Raw genomic sequence first — 20,287 nt, 5'->3', positions numbered from 1 at the left:
TCAATAAGACCTGCTGGAAAATATAAACTTGAAAAGGCTTATTTACTTATAAAAATCCATAGTAAAATAAATGGTCAGCATTTAAGGCGAGACTGTTATCACAAACAAAGTTCTGTTATGGGCTACATTTACCGAATTTTGCAAAAGCAACCGTAAAATGAAAGAAAGTGTTCCTGTTCATACCATGGTTGCTAAGTTTCAAAGTATTTACACTTCAAAGTCCTAGAATTTCTAACAGAAAGTGAAATAGTTCAGTCATGACACTAGCTCTAGGGTATGGTTTTCCCCACCATTTACCTTTTGTCTTGTAGTTTTGCTTCTCTCCTAGGGAACTATTTTTAAATGTAGTAAATTCTGTAGTAGTAAAAATTTCTAAAGATGATTGATGAAACTTAAGGTCTTCTGAATGTATAAAGGTCAACAGCAGCAGCATTAATAATACAATGTTAACAAAAGAAAGTTATTGTCTTCTTAACAGTTACTGGACACAATGCTAAGCACCTTTGATGCATTGTGTTATTCAATGCTCACAGCTCTATGCGGTAGGTAAAATGTTGTGATTACCCACATTTCATACAAGGAGGCTACAGCTTAGAGAGAAGCTCAGCAAATTAAGCAATGCCAATGATCAGTAAATATCAGAGCCAAAGCACAAATGCAGTTTTGTCTGACATAATCAGAAACTCTTGAACAACCTTTGTTCATCCATTTCCCCTACCCTTACACTCTCTCAGGGAAATGTTGCCAAAAGTTTTGCATCACAATCAGAGTCCAAGAAAATGTGATCTTTAAAAGTCAAGGATTAGGGTGAATAGGAGTAATTAGAGAGGTATTGCTGACTTTTTTCAGCGGAATAATTTTGTTTGTACAAATAAGTCCTGGGGGTGTGTCTAAAAATACAATGGATGATTGTGCAAGTGGCTGGCCAAATTACTGACATGAAATTGAAGAAAATTTCCCCAAACTCTGCATAAAGTCTGCTATGCTCGCAAATGGCCTTTGTGAATGGATTTTCTGTTGTTTACTTTTCTTTCCATCCCTGTTCAAGGGCACAAAGAAAGGACCTCATTTCATCTCTGAACTCTCTCCACCCAAAACTGGGAAAGCATGTGAGTTTTGTAAAATAAACAGAAAATTATAGTAATTGGTGGAGGAGTAATTTAGAGCCAAAAGGAACCATAAAAATTTTTAGCTCCCTAGGAAGTCACAGAAACCTCACAGCAGGCATTTGATTTTTTTTTTTTTTATGCCATTGAGTAGCATTTGGGATGATAGCTCTACTTCTTCACTGATGCCAAACATACGAATGGAGTGCTACAATCCAGACACTATTCTATGTGGTATATGCAGCCTTCTTAGCTATAAGCAAACTGTGACTTATGACTGATACTTGAATTATAAAGTAACAGCCTAGAGTGAAGACAACCCTTGTTTTCCCAAGATATTAGGGAAAAAAGAGTACCTACACAAGGAGTAGTAAACCACAGGTAATTTTGTTCAGTATTCCAGTTGTTCAAGTACAGATTTCTTTCACTTGATCTCAATAAAAGCGGATTTATGTTCCAATGAATAAAAATGGAGTGAGTGGAGATCATGTTTATCTCTACAAATCACGTAAGTTCTCAGGACAACATTGCCCTGAGAAGGTGTGAGGGTAGGGGGAATTTGATGAGCAAAGGTTGTTCAAGAGTTTCTGATTACGTGAAACCGAACTACCTATTTCACAATTAAAACTGTCTTTTTTCTATGAATTAGCAAGTCCAGTAACAGAAAATGGAAACTTTCATCTCATATTTGACAGTAGCAGCTAAAAGACAAACAAACAAAAAGCCTCAACCTATCACTTGAATAAAAACCTTTAAAAATATTGTTCTACCGTGGAAAGACAATTTGATTTGGGTTGTTATATAAATTTCAACTTAATTCTTAAAATTATGGAAATACAAAATCTTCCAGACCATTTAACACAAATAAGAATCTTACTATTTCCGTATTATAGGTGAGAAGTTTAATTGTCTCTCCGTCTCTCTGTCTCTCTGTCTGTCTGTCTCTCTCTCTCCATCACTCCAATGTTTATTTGTGAAGAGCCACACACACGAATTACTACCACTAGAGTGTCAGCAACTTGAAGGCAGGAATCAGATCCACTGTGTGATTCATTCTGTGCCCTGTCACACAATCTCTGGCTCATGGCAGTTGCTCAACAAATATTTGCAGAATAAACCATGGAAAGTAACACTTATATTGATGATCTCTTCCCCGCCCCCCCCCCCACCTGTTTCCATGTCTCACTAAAGCAGCTATCTCCAAGGTGCTGGTGATTCACCTTTTCAGTACTAATGGTATTTTCAGAGGTGGAGCAGCTATGGGTAAAGGAATGGTGAACTATTCAGAAGGAGAATTGTTCTAAGGCAACTTCTCACTTGCCATAAGGGCTGGTAAAGAAGGAAAAGTTATCTTTTTCTATTATGTATCCCTGCTTATAACACATTTATAGAGTTATAGGATTTTAAGTAATATGAATTGGTTTTCCACCTTGAAACCATCCCACAGATTTAGAAGACTTTACAATGATTATAAAACACAATTTAACATTCTTTACCTTGACCATACCACATGAAACCACCAGTAATCACACAACAGCAATTTCCTATGTTTCAAGCTGATCAAAAGCAAGCTATGGCTGATAGAGTAGAGGGGACCAGCAGGGCAGCAGAGGGCAGGAGAACTACCAATTGCATTTTATAAAATGAATTGAGAAATACTGTCTATAGTTGATAGAACAATAAATATAGGCTTAAGGGTTTTTGAAGTTACCAAGGTGACTGACAGGAGAAAAACTAAAAGTTACATGTATATATCAAACACAATGGGGTGATAGGAGATGGAGAATGGTGTAGGAGGAGCTGAATCCCTATCCATAATAGCAAGATATCGATAAGACAATGTCTTAAATAAATAAACAATTGCAGACTTGACATATTATTTAGGAATCTGGAGGTAAATCCCCCAAGATCTGAAGACATAAATAGTTAAATATTTTGCTCTGGGGTACAAAACTAGGTAAGAACGACTGTGGCAAAGAGATTGTAGGTTTTCCTTGTGAACCTTCAGTACTATTTGGTCTACTTTCACCATGTGTATGTGTCACTTTCCTATAAATATATATCTTAAGAGAGTAACAGAAATGTCTAACTCATGAGTTTGTTGTAAGTATGTAGTGAAATAACACATTAAAGATCTAACATCTGAATAAAGGAAACATTCATAAATAATGGCTATTACTTTTTACCTTAATTTTTATTGCATAATAGATGTAAATAGTTTCAGGGTACTTGTGATAATTTAGTACATTCATCTAATTTTTACAGATCAAATCACTGTACTTGGGATCCATCAGTTTTAGAATTTGTCTTTTCTCTATACTAGAAACATTTGAAATATCATCTTCTATTTTGAAATGTACAGTAGATTATTGTAATCTTAATCACCCTGCTGATCTATTTAACACTAGGTTTTGTCTATCAAATGGTGGCTATTGCTTTATTTAAAAAAAGCCAAGGCTGAATAATTCAGATAACCCAGATACACTGTTTCTACAGAAAAGTACATTATGTTTTGTGAAAATATGATATATGCAAAATACATCACATATTGTAAAAAATGGTCAGTTTTAATTGTATTAGACATATTATACAGGCATTTAAAATGTATGTGTATGTGCTCTTGAATAAGAAAAAATACTATTTTCAATATGAGCTTCAATCTTAAATTGTACACAAGACTTTACTAAAACATTTATACCTGACAAAATCACTTTTTTGTCTTTCAACATTTTTCAACATTTCATCTTCACTCATGAAGACTTTCAGAACTATGACTTTTTTAATAGCTTTAATTAGAGCTAAATTTTTAAAGAAAATTATTGAATTAGGCTGAACTGAATCTAGCTATCAGAAAGCAAAAACAAAACCAAAGCAAAGAAAAAGCTTTTGATACTGACATATGCACATTTTAAAGTTAAAACAAGGGAACTTAAATTCACTTGTGGAAAACGCAGAGTTAATTCTGCATGGATTTCTCCCATTCTTCTAAAAGGAAGAGTGAACCAGAGCTGACCCACTTACCACAGTGTGGATGAGAGGCTCCAACCAGAAGGAAAATACAACCTTTGGAAATCTCTCCTCTCTTTTCAGTGAAAGTCTCCAAGCACAGTTCTGGTCCAGGCTCAGTCTGACACATCCCTCCCCCTTCCCCACCTCTCAACACACACAGCGGATGAGGCTGATTGCTGTAGATTGACTTTAAAAGAGAAAAAGTCATTCCATAAAACAAATCAGCTAAGGTTGACTCAAAGGCAGCCCCCACATCAGCCCAGAGCAGTTGGCTGCTGCCCTTTTATGTCTGGAGAGCTGGAGTGCAGCTCTTTAATTAATAGGGAAGCCTTAGCCTGTTCAAGGTAAAAAAAAAAAAAAAAAAAGGCTTAATTTATGAATTTGCATTGAACTCTGATAATGTGCACTCCATTTTATCTCTAAAAACACTCAAAGTAGCCAGCATGGTGAACATTAAAAACCATACAATAAAAAAAGTTAAAGGCTTACACAGGAGGACTGGAGTTGAAGTGGGGCAGAGGGAAGAGGAGGCGTGAAGATCAGCAGCAGCCTTATTTATTGGAGGGATCAGAGGCTGCTGAGGGCCAAGTCCTTGCTTTCTGTCAAAACACTCCCAGCAGGTGGAGAGGAGGCAGACTCTACAGTGATTCGAAAGCAAAGAGGGACTTGAACTTCTGCAGGGGAGCCGCTGCCTGGGGTATAAGAGACCTGATTAGACTTCCACTAAAAGGAAGTGACTATTTTAACTGCACTAGTTGTCTTAACCACTTAGGGATATAACTTTATGTAAAAATGCAAAACTGTATTGAAGGACTTTTTTTTTTTTAACTCAAGAGCAAGCTGTAAGTCAGGCTCTTTATAAAACGTATCAGAGTCAGACTCTTCTAGCCATGTGGGGTGGGGAGATTTGACCTGATTCCCTAATCCATTCAATTTTGTGGAAGGAATTAAATTAGCCTACTACTACTAAGAAAACTGGAACAAAACTCATAAAGCCAATATAAACTGTGAATTTCCAGTCTGGATATTCCAGGCTTCTGTGATTGGTCCCTGAAAGAAATACATATATATCTATAAAACAATTAGAGCTAATTTAAGAAGAGAGATGCCACATACAGAAAGAAATACCTTCCCCCACGGAAGTCAAGATTTTGACATTTTTACTTTAGAGTTCAGATAGTCAAAATAGCCATGTAGACAGAATATATTTAAGGATTTGAAGTCAGAAATCGTTTGATATGTATGAGTCAGAATTCACCGTGCCTTAACCTCTCAGCAAAAGTTACCCGTAACTGATCACCAAGAGGCAAAAAATTACTCCTCTCCTTCAGCTTCTGTGAATCATATCATCGGGGAAACTTGTATTTGGAAGAATGCTGCTGATGACTGGTTCACACTCATTTCCCAATGCAGAGATCCAGCAAATGGATGCCTGAATATTTCTAAGAATGTCACATATCAAGCAGGCTATGGTACAAGACCTGTCATTCACTCAACAACACTGAGCTGGTGGGGGGCTGAAAGAAAGGATTCAGCCCCAGGGATTGCAACAAAGGATGCAAAGAAGTTTCCCTGGCTAGAGCTTTCAGGTTGTTCGAAATTATCCAGCACCGAAGTGTCCCAACAGGGCAATTGAAGAATTTCAGTGTAGGTCAATTGAGGCCAATCCTCCAGCATACAGTTTCCAAAATGTTTGTTAAAAGATGGCAACATAATAATCACTTGACTAGGGAGGAGAGCAGCTGGCAACAGCTAGAATAACCAGCTGGGATTTAAGAAACACTTATTAGGCAAAGGATGAGGGAAGCAGGCATTGTGAAGGTGGAAAAGAGTGCCAGTGCTCTTCACCAAGACCTGCAGAGACACCTGAGGCTAAACACGTGAGGGTTCCCACGGCTGCATTGAGGGAGAACGCAGGCAGGGAGCATTGTGGGCATCGCAGCAAGACGGACCTATAGGACGTGGACTGTGTCAGGTACTTTTAGAGGGTGTTCAAGGAAGCAGGGATGTTCTGTGGGTTGGATGCTGTCAGAACATGGGTTAGTTCATGTTAAACCTCATCTCTAAGGAGTGAGGACAAGAGCCAGGCTAAGGCTGTAATTAGTCAAGATGTAGCATCACTCAGATTAGCCACAAGGGTGTCTTGGGTAGCTAGTGTTTGGATGGCTTGAATAATGTTCACGTTTCTTCTGAGTTCATATGTTACAGAGAGGTCTTTTTCCATCATGAGCACAGAGTTACCTGGTTGTGCTAAGGGTTGAGGTTTGGAAAAATTGCTTGTTCAGTGGACCACCATGGGCCACCTGTGTCTGCCAGGTGCACCCTCCTGGGCATCAAGGGCTGTCCTGCGCTTCTAGGAGGACAGCAGGTGAGTTATTATTACTGCCAGGACAGAGGATGTGACAGGCTGACAGGGCCTGGGAGCGACACAGGAGTCCAGCAGACTCTAAGTGTGACTTCATAACAGGTGTCTGAGCTGGAGTGTTGACCTTGGCCTTGCAGAAAGGTGTGTGCAGTGAATTCACATGTGACGCTCTGAAAAAGGCAGAGCCTGGGGCTAAATGTATCCACACCCTCAGTAGCTGGTCATGTCTCTTCATGTCTAGTTTTATAGGTAACAGCTTCCTAATGTCATGGGTTAAGAAATACCACTATATAAACCAGTCTTTATTTCTCACTTTAAAAATACACAGGGAAACTCATCATCTGTAGGGCCTCACACTCTGAAGCGATGACCGCACCGTCCTGCTGTGGATGGTGTCTCAGGTGCGTCCAGCTGAAGGAAACACCACAGTCCTGAGAGCAGCTCATGACCCTGCTGGCAGCTCGCTCGGAGAACTGATTCCCAGAATCCTTTGCCAGAAACCTCTGCTCTGTTGGATTAACCGAACTCCAGCCTGCCTTCTGCACCTTTTATACAGCTTAATTCACACAAGCATTGAAGCTTACGTTTCCATCTTAAATTCCTCTTAGAAGAGCCATTTGAGTATTTTAATTTAACATTGTGATGTGTCCATACTAAATGACTGATAAACTTTCCATTTCTGAAGGATGATATTCACCCCAACTTCTCGACCGTCCGTTTACTCATCAGTTCCAAGAGAGAAAACAGGCCCCACATAGATGACATTGAAATGACACTGCAAGTGTTCAGTTCCTGGTGACCCAAGGTGAACGAGGCACTTCCGCCCGTACTCGCAGGGACTAACGTTAGAGAGGCATTCACCTACCTGTGTGGTGGCAGAGGAAATTTTATTTGGAAGGAACCATGTTTGCAATTTTCTCTGGAGAAGAGTACAGTGTCCTACAAATTTTAACAAATACTTACATCAGCAATGTATTTCAGCAGTTGCATATAGTTTTGTTTTGTTTTTTTTAAGTAGAATGCAATCATTGTCATCATATGCTATTGAGAATGGCCCTGTGCTGGTATCAAAGCATCCAAGAGAGAAGGAATCCCAGGTCTCTAATACCACCCTGCCCACACACGTAAGTACACAGTACACAACCCCCACATACACAGCCACCCTCACACACACCACACACACCCTGCAAACCCCAGCCTCCCACAGCCCTGCCCCACTCCACACTCCATCTAACACACCTCCACACACCATGCACACAACCCTACGTGCCACATCTTACCCACTCCACTCCACAGCCCCACCCCACTCCACACTCCATCTAACACACCTCCACACACCACACACACAACCCCACGTACCGCACCTTTCCCACTCCACTCCACAGCCTCCACCCCACTCCACCTAACACACCTCCACACCACACACAACCCCACGTACCACACCTTACCCTCTCCACTCCACAGCCCCACCCCATTCCACATTCCAACACACCTCCACACACCACACACACCCTGCAAACCCCAGCCTCCCACAGCCCTGCCCCACTCCACACTCCATCTAACACACCTCCACACACCACACACACAACCCCTTGTACCGCATCTTACCCTCTCCACTCCACAGCCCCACCCCACTCCACACTCCAACACACCTCCACACACCACACACAACCCCACGTACCGCACCTTACCCTCTCCACTCCACAGTCCCACCCCATTCCACATTCCATCTAACACACCTCCACACCACACACAACCCCACGTACCGCACCTTTCCCACTCCACTCCACAGCCTCCACCCCACTCCACAACTCACGCCCCCGCATCTCCTACACCTCCCCCACCCACCATCACCTATACAACCCCCACAGCCCCCAAACACCCCCAAGGCCCCCCATACCCTCATACCCCAACAGCCACACACACATCCCACATACATCCTCATAGTCCACACACCACACACAGCTCACCACACCCCTACAACCCCCCTCCACACCCCACACACAGCCCCCAACATGCCCCACACCCCCTACAACCCCCCTCCGCAACCCACACACAGCTCCCAACATGCCCCACAGTCCCTACAATCCCTTCACACCCCACACACAGCCCCCAACATGCCCGACAGCCCCTATAATCCCCCCACAACCCACACACAGCCCCCAACATGCCCCACACCCCCTACAATGCCCCCACACCCCATACACAGCCCCCAACATGCCCCACACCCCCTACAATCCCCCCACATCCCACAACAGCCCCAACATGCCCTACAGCCCCTACAATCCCCCCACTCCCACAATAGCCCCAACATACCCCACAGTCCCTACAATCCCCCCACATTGCACACATAGCCCCCAAATACCCCACAGCCCCTACAACCCCCCATATCCCACAACAGCCCCAACATGCCCCACACCCCCTACAATCCCCCCACACCCCACACACAGCCCCCAACATGCACCACAGCCTCTACAATCCCGCCACATCCCACACACAAACCTCACCCACCCCACACACCCTACAGCCCCACACACACCCCACACACAGCCCCATACCCACACACCCCACACAAAGCCCCCACATACCCCACACAACCCACACACACTCCCATACACACAGCTCTCCCCACCCTCACAATCCCCCACACCCCTCCACACCCACACACCCCTCCATACCCCACATTCACCCCACACACATCCCCCCAAACCTCCCGTACAGTTCCCCACCCTTCCACCCCATCCGCCCACACCCCACACACAATATACTTAAATTATTTTTATCTTATGTCTTTAGAAGTAGATAACCATCCTCTATTTTATACATATTTTTTTACCCAAATGCCTCTATTCATAGAGTGCAAATATTGGGAAGTTAGTTGCTTAGTCTTCATGCTAGAAAAGTTCTCCTGAGCATACCAGAAAAGAGACAAGTCAGGGTAAGCTCTTTCTTTTCTTCTCTGCACTCAGCCATGTTATACTCAAAGTCAGGACCTTTTCCAAATTTGCTAGAAAAAGACAGAATCAAGAGCCAAATAAAAGCCTATTTAACTTCTTTTTATTTGAAACTTCAAAGTAGGTCATTGACACAGTGAAAAGGACAAGGAAGAAAAGAGAGAAAACAGTTAACATAAAAATGGAGTCTCAACAACAGTAAAACCCTATTTTGAATACTTTTTTTTCTAAAGCACATTGTCCACTATTGTTAGAAAAAATAAGTCATGAAGTTGATTTTTGTTATGTTTCCTTCCAATCATTATGAAAAGCCATTGACTGTAGGCTAAAAATGGGAAAGAAAGAAGAAAAGAAACAAGCCTGGAGCTCGGAATGAAAGGATGGAGATATTAACCATTCAGGAGCCTGATTTTTTTTTTTATTTTAAAGAGCAAGTGAATTATTATTTTGTGTTGAACTCAATTTTCAAAGAAACACTGAATGCTTCTCTTTTGTGTTTAGGAAATTCTCTTGTTTTTAAAAACTAACCCCATTTTCTGAGAGACTGAAGCTCTCACACATCTTACAAATTAATTTTTTTGGCTACAGCAAACAAGCCCACCCCTGGGGCACCTCCTGATGCTCCGGGGACAGGGCTTCTCAGACTGCAGGATGGACTCCCGGAAGTCATCATAGGGCGATCTTGTTCCCATGCAGGTTAGAGTCAGGAGATCAGGCGAGGGACCGGAGACTTTTTCTAAGGATGTCAAGGCTGCTGGTCCAGGGACTGCAAGGGCCTAGAGAGCTGCAGCACGTTTCAGCCACCCATCCATGGACCCACTCCCAGAAATTCAGTGATGCGTCTGTGTCACAGGGACTGAACTTCTCTGACTTTAGGAAATCAGCAAAGGATCATACTGCGCTGTGTTGATTTTCTAGGACTGCCGTGACTGAGCAACACAAACACGGCGGCTTACAGCAGCAGAAACATGTTCTCTCACAGTCCTGGAGGCTGCATCTCTAAAACCGAAGGGCTGAAGTTGTGCTCCTTCTGAAGGCTGTAAGGAAAAATTCTCCACCTCTTCCGGTTTCTGATGGCAGCCGGCAACCGCTGGCGTTCTACAACTTGTGGATGCATCACTCCAACCTCCACCTCCGTCTTCACAAGGCCTTCTCTCGTTTGTGTCTTCCCATGGTGTTTTCTCTGTGCCTGTGTCTGTGCCCAAACTCCCCTCCTCTCATAAGAACATCAGTCATTGGCTTAGGGCCCACCCTCCTTCAGTATGATGTCATCTTAACTAGATTACATCTGCAAAGGCTCTATTTCCAAATAAGGTCAGATTTGCAGGTCCCATGGATTAGGGGTTCAACATATCTGTCTGGGGGATACCATTCAACTCAAAATGTGCACACCAAAGTTTGGGATCCACTGAAAGAGTGGTTCTTCATACTGACTGCTCTTTAGAATCTCCAGAGGAACTCAAAATTATATCAATACTCGGCTACAACCAGTGAAATCTGAGTCTAGGGTTAAACCCAGGCATTACTATTCTTCAAAACTTCCCGAGTAATTCTAGTGCATACCAAGAACCACTTGGGAACTACTGCATAGGACTCAGATTTTACAGACCTTGGTGAATATGTGTAGTTCTTCTAAATGGAATGTCTGCTTTCTTAGTAAGCAAATCTACTGGTAATTTAATCTATGCTGGAAATATGCTGTTTAGAAAACAGAATTTTGATAATAGGTTTCAAGAAATCAAAAGTTTTTTCTCATTAATAATGATTATAAAAATTTGATTTTTTAAAAATAGGAGTATATCAATTATGAAATATTCATATATATATATATATCACTGCACACATTTAGAAATAAAGGCAAAAGGTTAAAGGAAAAATACATGTGAGAGAATTAAACAGAGGAAATTTGAGCCAGGAAAGTTAATCAGAATACATTCATGACATCCTAATACCTTTCTTAAGACGTGCCATGATGATATATGTGTAATTTTGCTCCATAGGAGCTAGAAAATTGAACTGTTTTGGAACTATTCTCTCCAATTGCCACCAATTTTCCAGACTCATGATTCCAGGAAACATTTGCTAATGGTCTTTAAATTTTTCAAATAGATGGATGCCACTACTTACTTGAGAGAGACAGACAGACAGATAGGGAGCGAGAGAGAGAGGACGAGAGAGGTGTTCAGCATATATGTGGTCAGACCTGGAGCCCTAAACAAGACTTCAGAAAAGGTAAAATAAGTAATATTGGGGCATCAGATGTCCTTTTCTTTTCTGGAATGAAGACAGTTCTGCATGGGTATTTGCTTTGTTGTAACTGTGATTACTGGCTAAACAGTAATAACAATATCATGAAATAATACATTCCACTGTATTTACTACAACATAGTATAAAGTAGGGAGCTAATAAATACTAGTATTTTAGAATCCAGGAGAAAAGAAAACATATTAATGAAAACATCAAGGGCTATATTGAGCAATAGTACAATAAAATAGAAGTAAAAGAGTAATATAAAAATATACCAAAACACAGTAATCAGGTTAATAATAATGAATAGATCACACAATCTGTTCGGTAGGAAAAGGTAAGGATAAAGAAGTCAACATGTGCTTTATGAAAAACTAAGACATAGTTTATAATCCAAACCAGGACCCATGAGAGATAAGAAGTTGCTATTAAAAATTATTCAAGAACAATAGGTGTGAGCAGAGACTGTTCCCCGCCTGGATGTGGGGTCACTGTGAATTTAGCCCACTCCACCACTGCTCTCAGCTCACCTCTGCCTGTGCCATTGCTTTAGCCCTTGAAACTCCATCCTAATGTCTTTTCCATGATCAAATAGGAAGAAGTATTCATTGATTCAACATCGATTCCAATATGTTGTACACACAGTCCATAAATACTCAATTATTATTAAGAGTAAAAACGGGCTAAACTATATTGCAGTAAAAATCAACCCCCAAAGCTCAGTGGCTGAAGGCAAAGTATCCTTATCTCTCAGGTTACCCACACATCATGGGCAGGCAGGGGTCTCAGTTCAGCTGAGCCTTGAACTTCGGCAATCACGGAAACTGAGGAAAAGGAAAGGATGTCCAAGGCCTCTCACCAACAGTGCATGTCACTTCTTCGAGATGACACATGACACATTGGTTCATATCCAATTCACCACAACTAATCACACAGTACCACCCAACCATGAAAAGACTACAAAATGCAATCCTACCAAAGGGGTCAGTGGAAATATTTGCAAGTATAATGAATATTTACTGTAAAGATAATTTCATAACTCAATATCTTCTGGAAACTGGCTCTTAATAAATACCTTTATTGGTATTTTTCCTCTCCTATTTTGAGGAGGGGAAGTCTATTAAAACTGTTTCTAAATCTGTTCTTGGTTTCAAAGATGCTGGATAGGAAACCATGTTTTACATATGTCCCATTTTCCATACGACCCCCTCTACCTACGTAGCACTGAGCATGTAATGATTTAGGGTTTTTTTGTACAGTCTCTGTGACCAGTATAGCCTGAGAAATAGCCACATTTGTCAAAGTACAAATAAGGGAAACTTCCCTTTCCCAAATAGGCAGTGTTGATTGTGAAATACAGATATAGTTTCTTTCAAGACAGAAATAGTAGTAGATTGCATTTAATATTCTGACAAGTAGAGGGCACACACAAAATTCAAAATATTAGATGATCTCTACACCATTAACTGAATATGTATTTATAAAAATAACCTCTGAAAAAAACATTTTAAAGGGTGTTATTCCTAAGTAATGATATTAGAGTCCATTTTGAAAAACATATTTGCTTCTTTAGATATTTTCTTTGTTTTCCAGATACTCTGCTGTACGTGCGCATTACATTTGTAAAAAGAAAAAATATATATATTATTTTGGAGAAAAGGAACTAAGTACTTCAAGTAATGGCTATATTCAGATATATTTGTTTTCTCTGAGAAGGTAGCTTATGGCCCAGATGTTAACCTCTACTCACTGGTGTATTGTGACATTAGGTTGCTTTTAAAACACTACTTGATTTCATGGCTGTAATAAACTGCTGTTTCCAGGTCTTTGCTATTGTAAACAGTGCTGCAATGAACATTCGTGGAGACCTGGAATCAACCCAAATGCCCACTGATAATAGACTGGATTGGAAAAATGTGGCACATATACACCATGGAATATTATGCAGCAATCAGAAATGATGAGTTCGTGTCCTTTGTAGGGACATGGATGAATCTGGAGAACATCATTCTCAGCAAACTGACACAAGAACAGAAAATGAAACACCGCATATTCTCACTCATAGGTGGGTGATGAAAAATGAGAACACATGGACACAGGGAGGGGAGTACTAAACACTGGGGTCTATTGGGGGGAAAGGGGGAGGGCCAGTGGGAGGGGGAGGTGGGGAGGGATAGCCTGGGGATAAATGCCAAATGTGGGTGAAGGGGAGAAAGGAAGCAAAACACACTGCCATGTGTGTACCTACGCAACTGTCTTGCATGTTCAGCTCATGTACCCCAAAACCTAAAATGCAATAAAAATTTAAAAATAAATAAATAAATAAATAAATAAATAAATAAATAAATAAAAATAAACTGCTGTTTTAGAAGTAGAATTAGATGCATTGGGAGGTCATTCCCCTTCTTGAGAAGAATCTTCATGTGAAAAATGTTGATTATATATGTAGGGTGTTCTGTGGTGGAAAAAGATTACATATGAATTTTTCCTCTCAGTGGTACCAAAACTTAGCAAATGCTAACCTCATCATACACTCTTTCATAAAATATACCTTGTCAATATCAATTAAAATCATATTCCTAACTTATGTAATATCCAAATTTGTTGCTAAAACTTGGTGTTGAATTCAAAATGTGAATAACATTTCTGATATAACATTGTTTGGTAGTTTAAGGTGGTGAAATATTTTAAGGCCCCTTGATAATGAAACTAGCCCAATTGTTCCATAGAACTGATGTTTATGTTTCTTTTGAAATAAACAGAAATTGACACACCTAGCCTAAAACTTGAAAAACTTACATTTGTCTTATCTGAATTCCTTTCTCAGAAAGCCAGTAGTCCATCCAGATAATATCAAGGAGCTGAAACTCACCAGATCACTGCATCTGGACACTGAGATGCCAGACTCTTCACTGTCATGATCATAATGGCTTAACTGACTACCTGCTTCCTGTTGACCAACTCCTCTTCCTTACTGCTCCCTAATTCCTGTTTTCCCACACAAAGTTACATTTCTTCCCTGCTATATAAACCCCTAATTTTAGTCGGTCAGGGAGATGGATTTGAGACTGATCTCCTATCTCCTCAGCTGTAGTATCCAATAGGCTTTTTCCTTAGCAATACTTGCTGTCTCTGTGATTGGCTTTCTGTGCAGCAAGCTGAAGAATCTAGAGTGAACTCCTGGTGTTTTTGGTAACAAAGAAAATACCTGCCTTCAAATTTCCTGGGGATCTCATTGGAAAGACAGGAAAATAGGTCCTTTTCACTATATTGTAGAACAATAATGCAATCACAGGGTATAAAAGGTCCTTTTAGAAATTGAAAGTAACTCCAGACTGAAGGGTTAAGGACAGACAAGCTGGAGAAGTAGCTGTTGTCTGCTCTGAGATTCAGCATAAGAATCCTGTCACTTGTTAAACTGTAATAACTGGTAACTCTTACCTGAATTTGGCAGTTGTTTTATTCTACCATTTTCTAAAGTACCTGACCCATTTTTCACCTACATGACATTTGATGATAAAAGGATTACTTTGAATGGACAATCCCTTAAAAGTGACTACTTTGTACCTACCCTTCAGTGACATGCCTTCATCTCCAGGGAGGAGTTGAGATTCAGGTATCAGGAATAAAAATCTCTAGATGATGCTTTTTTTTGGAAACACTACATAGCATATCTGAACCTCAGCCTACCAAATGGACCTTCAGTACTACCCAGCCCATATTAACTATTTTTTCAAATTTAAAATATTATAAAGATGAGGAAAATTTCTGAAAAATATTTTTAAAAAATAGCCAAATAAGGATATTTCATAAATAAAGGCGATTTCTTCATATTCAGCATAAAGTTATTTATAAACCATATTTGTTAATATTAATTTAGATAAAATCTGTTTATTTTTCTCATATTCATTTATTTTAAGTTAGTATGTTTTTCTAATGATCTCTTCTTCTTTATCTGGGGGTGTGTGTGATGTGTAAATGACATGAATGTATTTAACTTATGCATCTCATAAGTTTAATATTATTTAAAATAATGCTAATTGAATGCCTACTCTGTATCAAGATCTATTCTAAAAACATTTATATGGTAACTTATTGAAACTTCCAGTAATTCATCCATTTTAGTTTACAGATCAAATCTTGGGTAGCTTAAGATATTTTGCCAAAGATTGAACATTGTAATAAATAGCAAACAAGTTATATCTCTATCCTTTAATTTCTTATAATTTTGGAGAATCAATATTTTATTTTATCTACATATAAGTTGAGAGTAAAGGTCTGATTTTATTAATCTTACCAAAATTCCTGCCTAAGGAGTCTAGGGAGTCATGCCTTACAAACATAAATTCTCATCAGATGGGTTTTATTTGACCCTACACATTGTGACTTACTTTTCAGTCTGACTCTGGCATAACATTATAAGACAAGGAAAAAATATTTAACTCCAAAATATATTTCCTTGCCATACCTTGAAATTGCCCTGCAAAGTCTCTTGTGGGAAAAATCTATATTCTATAAAGAGTCCCCTCCCCCTTTGTTTTCCTTCCTTTCTTTCCAGATCCAGGAGATAATCAAGGAAGAGCCAGGCCCCCTTGCAGGTCTGACAAAGCACAATTTACAACCTATTATCTCTGACGTCTGCTGAGCGCTCCCTCTGCATAATCAAACTTGGTCTCCACAATTTTTCATCTTTAACCTGAACATCCCTTTCTATGGATCCCAGGTCTTTAGACAACCTCAACCAATTGTCAACCAGAAAATGTTTAAATTTACCTATAGACTGGAAGCCCCTGCTTTGAGCTGTCTCGACTTTCTGAACCAAACCGATGTATTGCTTAAAAGTATTTGATTGATGTCTCATGCTTTGCTAAAATATATAAAACCAACCTGTACTCCAACCACCTTGGGTACATGTTCTCAGGACCTCCCGAGGGCTGTGTCATGGGCCACATTAACTCATATTCAGCTCAGAATAAATGTTGGAAAATATTTTACAAAGTTTAACTCTTTTTGTCAACAAAATCTAAGAATGAAAAAATATAATGAACGATAGGACTTTGAATAACTTCCCAATGTTTCACTATTACTCTCAGTTAACTGCAAGAGAAAATAAGATCTTACTCATAACTAAATTACACATTTGCTATGGGCTTAAAAAGAGGAAAGCCATTGAATTTCAAACTTTGCCTTAAACATATTGATAAATCATACTTCTATTGGGCCAACTCTAAGATCAGATTTCAATTTATAATTATTCCGTAAAAATACAACTTTAAGCATATTAAATCTAATTATGTGTAATGGTAATAATTGTTGTATATCACAATATTTGGTCCAAAGCTGCCATAACAGACATGTACCTGATTTTATAAACAAAGCACAGAAAGACAGATATTTCATGTTCTCACTCATGTATGGGAGCTCAAAAAGGGTAACTCATGGAGGTAGAGAGTAGAGTGGTGGCTCCTGAGGCTGACAGGGGTGCAAGGGAGGAGTATGAAGAGAGGCTGGTTACTGGAAAAACGTAGAGTGAGATGGGAGGAATGAGTACAGGTGTTCAACAGCACAGTGGGGTAACTATAGTTAACAATAAATTATTGTATAATTCACAACAATTAGAAGAAAGATTTGGAAGTTTCCCAACACAAAGAAAGAAAAAATGTGGCTGGGCATGGTGGCTCATGCCTGTAAATCCCAGCACTTTGGGAGGCTGAGGCGGGTGGATAAAGAGGTCAGGAGTTCAAGACCAGCATGGCCACGACAGTAAAACCCTGTCTCTATTAAAAACACAAAAAAAATTAGCAGGGCACAGTGGTAGGTACCTATAATCCCAGCTACTTAAGAGGCTGAGGCAGGAGAATTGCTTGAACCTGAGAGGCAGAGGTTGCAGTGAGCCCAGATCACACCACTGCACTCTAGCATGGGTACCAGACCGAGAGTCCATCTCAAAAAAAAAAGAAAACAGAAAGAGAAAAAAGAAAGATAAATGTTTGAGGTAACAGATACGCCATTACCCTATTACACAGTGTATGTATGTGTCAAAACATCACATGTACTCTGTAGGTATGTGTAATTATGATGTACCAATTAAAAATACCTGATTTTAACAGTATTTGACCAGAAATCATAGATAATGCAAATAGCTATCCAATTACAAATATTAAAATTGGTTCAAGGACTACTTTAATGAGCAAATCTCAGAGATACACTCCTTCTTTGGATTCTTAATTTTTAATCTTTTGATAATGTCTTCTCAAAAGAGTTTTAAAAGACTGCATGGGTAGGCATCAGAAAGTTAGGACTTACTGTTTTCTGCCTGATGATATTGAAGGTAAATTCACTTTGTTTATCTTGCTTTCCAAATATTCTACCTTGTGCCAGAATCAGCTTTGTAATTTAGAAAAATCACTGAGGAACACAAAGTTTAAAAATAAGTAAATGATTGGGCAGGCATGGTGGCTCATGCCTGTAACCCCAGCACTTTGGAAGGCTGAGGAGGGCAGATCACGAAGTCAAGAGGTCGAGACCATCCTGGCCAACATGGTGAAAACCTGTCTCTTCTAAAAATGCAAAAATTAACTGGGTGTGGTGGCGGGCACCTGTAGTCCCAGTTACTCAGGAGGCTGAGGCAGGAGAATCGCTTGAAGCCAGGAGGCGGAGGCTGCCGTGAGCTGAGATCATGCTACTGCACTCCAGCCTGGGTTACAAAGCAAGACTCCATCTCAAAACAAACAAAAAACAACCAAAAAAATCCCAGTAAATTATTATTATTCATCATTCCAGCACTTTGTCAATGGATGCATTGAAATCCCTTCCCAGAATTACCCATATAACTGCAAATAGTACATGCTATGATTTCATTTTAAATAATTCTAAAATTTTTCAAAAATAGTAACACGTCACTGGATTATAACATTCCAAGTCCTCTGTGCATACTTGTGGTATTTCTACTATTGAAATAGGAGGTTTAAATCTGCAATGTACTAAAATATTCCATTTAGCAACCCAAAAGCATATTAGAATCATGTATGAGAGAAGCTTGTCTGTGTAAGAAAAGCCTCTTCTAGCACCCTTTGCATCTAAATGCAGGAATGCTGCATGGATAATGCTGTCAACCCTGTCAACTTGATGCATGAGCCTTTATTCCATCCCCAGGATGATTTACAAATATGTTTCCAAATGTAGTTTTTATATCACATCCTGAGTACCTTCGCTGATCAAAAATATAAAGAAAATAAATATGTACGGAAGAATTCCACATAGCTTGGTTTTCTAAATAGAAATGAAAACACAGTAATCATTATTGCTCCTATCATTTTATAAAAACTATAACAGCCAAAATGCAAACCATGTAATTTTATAGATCTACAAATGTTATTTCTCTTTTATAGAATCTATTTTTAAATATTCTAATATTTACTTATAAACTTGATCTACTGCATTCTCTGAAACTAAAATATCAGTGCTAAATCTGAATATTATAATATTACAATTTTGTGACTTTAAATAGATTTTCCATTCATAACTCCATTTGGAGTGAATGACCCTATAATCCTCAGAGGTCAGTGAAGAAGATAATAATTTTATCATTCTCCACCTTCCAGGACTATTCAGAAACTTTTAGGCAATAACCCAGCCCATGCACTGTAACACTTCCCAACTGCAATACTTTGTCTTCCTTTTGTGAGAGAGGGTCATCTTCATCCTAAACCCCACCCCATCTCCAAAACACACACTCACAGCCTCGATCTGTCTAATCCCTACTCATCTGTCCAGGCTTCTCAAGACTCAACTCAATCTTCACATAATATGGATGCCATTTCCAAAACAGGCACAAGAACACTTGGTAATTGCCCTGTTTTCTCTTCCAGCAGCACTGCTTCTGGGAACTTATACTATGAATTGAAATCCTCTGCTTAGATATCTCTCTTGTTCCCCTGGCTGGGCTCGGGTGTGCTGTGTGCTGAGCTGGGTTGTGCCACCTGCCACTCTTGGCCGGGACATCCTCTCCAAACCTGACAGAGTCACAGACTGTCAAGAGAAGTTCCCCAAAATCAAACCATCATGATGGAAAGTACTGGGGAAATCTGAACATAAGAATACTTTCAAATTAGGAAAATCTTGTCTTCACAGTACTGCAAAATGACATTAAAGCTACATAGAAAATAATGCAGAGTCTCTCAAATGAAATAAACTCATTGGGAATGCTGCAAAAATCCAAATTATTTCACTGGTTTCTAACAGTGCTGACGAATTTCTCCTACTTTTTCTTTTTCTTTCTTTTTTTTCTGAGATGTAATTTCTGTTGCTCAGGCTGGAGTGCAATGGTGCAATCTTGGCTCACTGCAACCTCCTGGGTTCAAGTGATTCTCCTGCCTCAGCTTCCCAAGTAGCTAGAATTACAGGTGCCCACCACTATGCCCAGCTAATTTTTGTATTTTTAATAGAGACAGCATTTCACCATGTTGGCCAGGATGGTCTCAAACTTTTGGCCTCAGGTGATCCGCCTGCCTCGGGCTCCCAAAGTGCTGGGATGACAGGCGTGAGCCACCGTGCCTGGCCACTCCCCCTACTTTGTAACATTGCCTAGGGCCAGCCTATGAAA

The 20,287-nt window shown here is 39.8% G+C and overlaps 1 protein-coding gene across 6 annotated transcripts in view; it reads right to left on the bottom strand.

Annotated features, from left to right (window-relative positions):
- Positions 1 to 20,287, bottom strand: part of MYO16 (myosin XVI) — a 773,187-nt gene that overhangs the window by 614,035 nt on the left and 138,865 nt on the right. For 2 of the 6 annotated variants that reach the window (XM_035293892.3, XM_035293910.3), the window contains exon 1: positions 4,128 to 4,197. The exons of 3 other annotated variants lie outside the window; for them this stretch is intronic. The gene's annotated coding sequence lies outside the window, so the exon portion shown is untranslated. Of the gene's footprint in view, positions 1 to 4,127; positions 4,198 to 4,604; positions 4,646 to 20,287 lie in introns of those variants that run through there. One more of the 6 variants, XM_035293906.3, reaches the window with a different exon arrangement.

Source organism: Callithrix jacchus, chromosome 1 (assembly GCF_049354715.1).
Source record: "Callithrix jacchus isolate 240 chromosome 1, calJac240_pri, whole genome shotgun sequence".
NCBI lineage: Eukaryota > Metazoa > Chordata > Mammalia > Primates > Cebidae > Callithrix > Callithrix jacchus.
The sequence above is the reverse complement of the archived record's forward strand: the minus strand, read 5'-3'. Positions and strand labels throughout refer to the sequence as shown.